This window comes from Sciurus vulgaris (assembly GCF_902686455.1).
Source record: "Sciurus vulgaris genome assembly, chromosome: 2".
In the NCBI taxonomy this organism is placed as follows: Eukaryota; Metazoa; Chordata; class Mammalia; order Rodentia; family Sciuridae; genus Sciurus; species Sciurus vulgaris.
The window spans coordinates 28,927,646-28,934,272 of NC_136462.1; the positions used below are offsets into that span (position 1 = coordinate 28,927,646).

General features: G+C 42.8%; 1 long non-coding RNA gene across 1 annotated transcript; it reads right to left on the minus strand.

Moving 5' to 3' along the window:
- Positions 1 to 675: 675 nt before the first annotated feature.
- On the minus strand, positions 676 to 3,355 carry LOC306655049. The gene is made up of 3 exons (XR_013762170.1): positions 3,203 to 3,355; positions 2,808 to 3,063; positions 676 to 1,423 (listed from the first exon to the last, which is right to left on the minus strand). It is a non-coding gene; the product is annotated as an uncharacterized lncRNA (long non-coding RNA).
- Between the last annotated feature and the right edge of the window lie 3,272 nt (positions 3,356 to 6,627).

A 6,627-nucleotide genomic window follows, 5' to 3' on the forward strand; every position in this document is an offset into this window, starting at 1 on the left:
CTCACTTAGCGTGATAGTCTCCTCCCCAGCCCTTTGTATTTTTTTATTTTGAGACAGCATCTCTCTGAGTTGCTCAAGTCCTCCCTAAGTTGCTGAGGCTGGCTTCGAACTCACCATCCTCCAGCCCAGCCTCCTGAGCCGCTGGGATTACAGGTGTTTCTCACCACACCCGGCTCCTTCCCTGTCATAAAACCACCAGGATCCATCATGAGGGGTCCACTCTAGTGGCTTTATCTAATCTTAGTCACCTCCACAAAGGGCCCACCTCTAATCCAACTCTAGTTGGATTAAATTTCCACTCTCTTAATGGGAATTAAATTTCTACACATGAAGTCTTGGGGGACACATTCAAACCACCTCCAAACCATCGTTCTGGGGATTAAACACAGGACCTCATGCCTGCTAGGCAAGTGCTCTACCACTGAGCTACACCCCCAAACTACATGGTCCCCAGTTTTACTGGAGATAAATCAGTGGAGCAATTTTTTTCTAGACCATATAAAATGTTGACAACAACTCTTTTCAGTTCTTAAAATCATTAAGTTTCTAAAAATGGCTTGCACACTGCAAGGCGCACACCCCTGGCTCGTGGGGAACCGAAGTACAAATTGGCTGAGACAGGCTCAGTTGTTCACAGGTCCTCCAGTCACAGAATGAGAATAGCTTATCACTTCTCACAGTGTGATCCAGGGGCACCAACGCAGAAAAGAACACAAAACCCCAGAATTCCATGGCAACCTGCCTGGGTTCAAATCCCAGTTCCACCGCTTGCTAGGAGGGTAGTGGAGGACGGGCTGCTGGATCTTTCCATGCCTCCATTTCCCCATCCATGAAATAAAGACGCTATTACAGCAACTGCACGGAGTGATTGTGAAGATGAGTGAGTTGTTCATGCGTGAGACCCTGAGAGGAATGGCCAGCTCTCGGGACGCACCGAGTGGGCCGTTAGAATGCCTGGTCTACAGTCCTGAATCAGTCAGTCCCCGTCCAGCCTCATGCGTCCATGTCACACACATCCACACACAGAGCACTTACCACTAGACGCACAACAAACACCTTCAACTCACACAACACACGTAGCACAGCCAAGCACTGTTGCGTACCCTGTATTTTGTGTGCTTTGCAGTTTTGTCCAACTTTAAAGTCAAATCCTTGCCCACACACACTCAGGACGCCAGTCCTTCCCTGTTGTATGTCATTGCATGTCACACCATGTCATCATAAGGCAATTTAGCAATGGCTCATTCTAATTGTTCTCAGAGCATCGTATTCATTTTCGGTTTTGTCTCAGAACCTTCTGGGCAGCAGTGTCTTCTCTGACACACTGCAGTTCAAGTTTTGGAGTCAGATGGACCTGGGTTCAAATCCTGATATTACTCCTTCCCAGATGTGGGAGTTGGGGCAAACTGATGAATTTCTCTTGCTGTAACAAGATAAAATATATATATTCAGAAATGTATATATATATTTTTAGTTGTCTATGGATCTTTATTGTTTTAATTCATTTATTTATATGTGGTGCTGAGAATCGAACCCAGTGCCTCACACATGCCAGGCAAGTGCTCTACCACTGAGTCACACCCTCAGCCCCCATGTAACATTCTTCTTACATAATAAATCAGGAAACAAAGACCCAGAAAGACCAAATCACTAAACCTGAGTCTCATGTTATCATCTATAAAAAAGGATTCCCCTTGCACGGTTCTTATGAGGAATTGAAAGATAAGGTAACACTGCATTTAGATTAGTGCTTGTTGGGACATGCTAATAGATGCTAATGTAACACATGTTCGGTAAGTGGTGAGAGGGATTAATGACATTACTTGAGACTGAAAAAAAGAGTTGTCTTGAATAAACTGTTGACATTTAATAGGACTCTGTGGGTGACTCTGGTTCCACCCGTGCATCTGGGTTCTGAATCCCACACGCGTTCACTCAGTGTGATGTTGTAACTGTACCATTTCCCTTCATGAAATTTGAGAGGTGATATTTTGACATTGTTCCACTTCATTTCATTTCCTCCAGATGGGTGGGTTTCATCCGTTTCTCAATTTATCCAGAGCAAAAGGGAGAAGTATTTTAAATCGCTGTGATGGTCCAAGTTCATCTCACCTTCTGGCCCCTGAGAATGAGCCCCAAATACTCTCCACCTTTCCACAGGGACCTGGCCTTTCTGCAGTTCCTCTAAGTGCCAAAAGCAATGCTTTCCTCAAGTTTCCTCCTTTCCATTTCAACTTGCCCTTGGCATTCGGGACCTGAACACTGAACTGTGTGGAATGATAGAGTTCTCAGGGCACATTTCTCTTCACTGACCACTTTCGATAATATCCAGTCTTCACAACTGGTGTAAGGAAGATGCTAAGTCCCACTTGAGGACACAGCTGAGCCTGGGTGCCCACCTTCAAGCAAATGCCGCTGCCTAGGCTGTGGGTGCGGCTCACTGGGAGAGTACTTGCCTAATCCCCAGCACCAAAAAAAAAGAGCTACTGCTTCTGGTGCAATAGGAAGAATGTCTTTACGGCAGACACTTCTCTTCCTTGTAGTAAAACATGCATAACACAGTTTATCATTTTAACCATTTTTAAGCGTACAGTTCAATGGCATTGAGTCCACGGATGTTGTTTGGCGACCATCACCATTGCCCATTTCCACAACTTTCTCAGCTTCACAGACTGAAACTCTCTACTCATTCAACACTGATGCCCCCTGTTTCCTCCCCTTACCCCCGGCACCCCCATTCTACTTCCTGTCTCTATAAATTTGATTACTCAAACAACCTAGTTAAGTGAAATCATACAATACCCCGCCTTTTGTGTGACAGACACTTTTGGAGCAAGATTTCTGAAAGAAGGACCCAGATGCTTTCCTTCACTGCATTAATCTTGGCTAACATCACATGGGCCAGAAAGGGTGTCTCCTCTCCATCCTAAAGTAACCCAGCCTGGTGGGCATGAGCGTGGCTCATGGTCAGACTTGATGATGCCAAGCCCATCAGAGCAGAGCTTTCCTCATTTCCGCTTTACGCCAAATGCCCTTTATTCCTCTTGTCCACCAGGTAATTACCTGAATTGGGATCAAGGTAAAAAACAAATAAATGAAAAAGCAGCTCCTGCAGATCATAAGGAGTCTGCATATTCCCCCTCCTCATCCATTCTCTCTCACACACACACACACACACACACACACACACACACACACACACGGTTTCCGAAGCCCCTGCTGTTCTCCTTCGCTGGCTCCTGTGGTGGAGGGCAGCAGCATTTAAACTCTGATCTACTTCTGCCCAGAAAGCCAACAGAACGACATGTCCCTTCTGCCCAGAAGTCACTCCAGCCTTTCCAGAGGGCCACTTCCCTCCCTGCCATGCCTCCGCTCCCCTCCCAGGCCTCGCGCCCCACTCCTCTGGAAACAGCCAAGCCTTCTCTGTGGTTTCTGTTACTTGGAGAAGCGCAGGCTCCCCTGGGCACCCTGCCCCCTCTTTGGGCTTCCCCCTCAGAGAACTGGCTCTGCTGCCCGCTGGTAAACGGACTGGCTGTTACCTAGGCAACAGCCTGGCCCGGAGCCTGGTGACGCCATGCCCGACTCCCCTCCCAGCCTCACCCAAGTCTGTTTGTTTGGGTTCCGGCTGCTTTTGTTGGGCTTTGTTTTGCCTGTCAGTTTGGAAAGGCTCCTTTGCTGATTGGCTGCAAGGGGCTGCGGTCCCTGGGATGTGGGAAAGTCAGCTCCTGGGTTGGGCAGGACTTTCCTGGGTATTTCCCCACCATGAGAACAAGATCTGAGGGGGTCAGTCAGATGATCACATCCTTGCCACCCGCCAGACATCGCAGAGCCCACAGAGAGGGAGCATCAGATAACTTGTCAATGCTCTGATCCCCACCCCAACCTCAGTCAAGAGCCCAGTAACTAAACCACTTGTGACTAAAGCCCTGTTATTGGACAAAACCATAAAGAAGCATTTCAAAAGTTACATAGAGGTTACCAGAAGCTGGGAAGAGAAGGGATGAAGGGGAATAGGGAAAGTCAACAGGTGGTGAGTTACAGTTAGGGGTAAGAAGTCCTGGTGTGCAGTAGGTGGCACAGGTAACCATGACATCCCATACATGGCCAAAAGGTAGAAGAAAAGGGTTTTAAAAGTTTGCATCTTAAATAAATGATCAATGTTGGAGGAGATACATATGCTTACTCTGGTTTGCACATTATAAAATATATACATGCATCAGAATATCACATGGTACCCCATAAATATGGGCAAATTTTTGTGTCAAATTAAAAATAAATTTAGAGGGCTGGGGATGTAGCTAGGCAGTAGAGAGCTTGTTTAGCAGGCACGAGGGCTTGGATTCAACAGCCAGCTCCGAAAAATAAATGAAATGTAGCCCAGAGGGTGTAGCTCAGCGGTAGAGATCATACCTAGCACAAAAGAGGCTCTGGGTTCAATCCCCAGCACCACATGCAAAAAAACTAAAATAAAAAGTAAACTTAAAAAGAGAAAAAGTTTATTTCCCCCCTCCTATTCCCTAAATTGAGTCTTTCTCATTCATAATATATTTAGCTGGGTAGGTGCTCTCGGTATTCTAAGAAGATGGCTCATCTTTAGCTCAGTCTAAGTGAAGGAATTCCCTACATTAAAAACAATGGATCTGGGCTGGGGTTATGACTCGGTGGTAGAGCATTTGCCTAGCACATGAGAGGCACTGGATTCGAGTTTTGGCACCATATAAAAATAATTTTTTTAATTTAAAAAATTAATTAATTAATTAAAGGTATTGAGTCCCTCTACAACTAAAAATTTTTTCTAAAAACAATGGATCAAACTAAAAATGATGGATAGAGTTGGCTGTAAATACTTCCATTTTGCTCTCCTCCACCTTTTCATTTCAGACAAGTTGTATTTCCTCTTTATTCTTCATCTACAATGAAAAGAGGCTAAAAGAAACTGATTGGTAAATATTTTGAACCATAACCAATTAGAACAAGTAAAAAAATTTTTGTTTTAATTTTTGAACCATAAAATTAGAACACATTTCAAGCAAAAATGTTCTACCTTCCTTAGCAAAAACATAATTCTAACATAAAGGGTTATTATACTTTAAATCCTTTTATAAAAAAGACACTTTTATTTCTTAAAAAGTAAATCATTAGAAAGGATAGGTTGGGGATGGGGATGTAGTGCTGAGTTCAAGCCCCAGCACCACCAAAAGAGAAAAAGAAAGGAAGGAAGAAAGAAAAGAAAGAAAGAACAGTTGGCAACTGTGGTATTTTTTCAAAAAGAAATGACTTTTAACAATTGAAGTGATGTACTAAAAAAAAAAAATATGTATCTTCTGACTCCACAAATATTGGATGTGGAAACTCTTGGACCCAACTGTAAATGTTACAAGCACATGCAGACAATTTTGATTAAGAATTCAACTCAACATTTTACAATTTACTCTAACAGGGAAAAAAATATCTGTTACCTAAGTTAATATATACACTATTTAACAACAACAAAAAAAAAGGTAGAAGCAATATAACTGTTGACAAAGAAAAGCAAAAAATAAAGACTTTAAAAATAATATCCAACATTTGACAGAAAATTCCAGTTTATGTGGAAACATCAAAAATAAATAAATCTGGGCTGGGGTGGTGGGGTAGTTCAGTGATTGAGAACCTAGCATACTCAGGACCCAGGGTTCTGAACCAACCACCGGAACAAATAAATAAAGTAAGGCAATAAGGAAGGAAGGAAGAGATTTTGAGGAACAGGTGACTGTGGTGATAAACATCCAGGTGAATTTCCACCAACAGTTGGGATAGTTTTGTTTCCATTGTTCAGATAACTGTAAAAGCAGGAACCTGGAAGATTGACTGATTTGAAAACATGGCTTCTGGTCTTTCCTCATGTCATCTGGTCTTTCATCATGTCATCTGGTTTTCATCTCCCAAATAATTCATTTTAATAGTTTGCTTGATTTCTGGGGATCCCAAGTTTACTCCAGACCCTCTGCTTGGAGATAGGAAAGGTGCTTCTTGTGTTTCCCCCTTTGAAGCTATGTAAGGACAGCCTCAGTTTCTCATCTGTAAAATGGGGGTAAATAATGCCAACTGGCCAGGTTGTAAAGTACTTAACAGTGTGGACTCTTGCTGAACCACTATTATAATTGTTAACACCCACCTTTTTTCTGAGGATCCTAACACTCTTCATATGAATCATATGTGTCGGGGGGATAGAAGTTCATTGGATTAGACAAAGGAGAATGGAGGGAAGGGAGGAGGAATGGAAATAGGAAAGGCAGTAGAATGAATGGGACATCACTTTCCTATGTTCATACATGAATACAGGACCAGTGTAACTCCACATCACGTACAACCACAAGAATGGGAAGTTATACTCCATGTGTGTATGACATGTCAAAATGCAATCTACTGTCATGCATATCTAAAAAGAACAAATAAAAAATTTTTAAAAGAATCATATTATCGATTCATTTAACAAACATTTACTAAGTACTATTCATGAGTCAGGCATTGTGCTGGACATTAAGAATAAAATGATAGACCAAAAAAAAAAAAAGAGTCCCCCAATCCTTTGTTAGTTTTTGGTAAGGGAGACAGATATTAGTCAAATAACCACACAAAATGTAA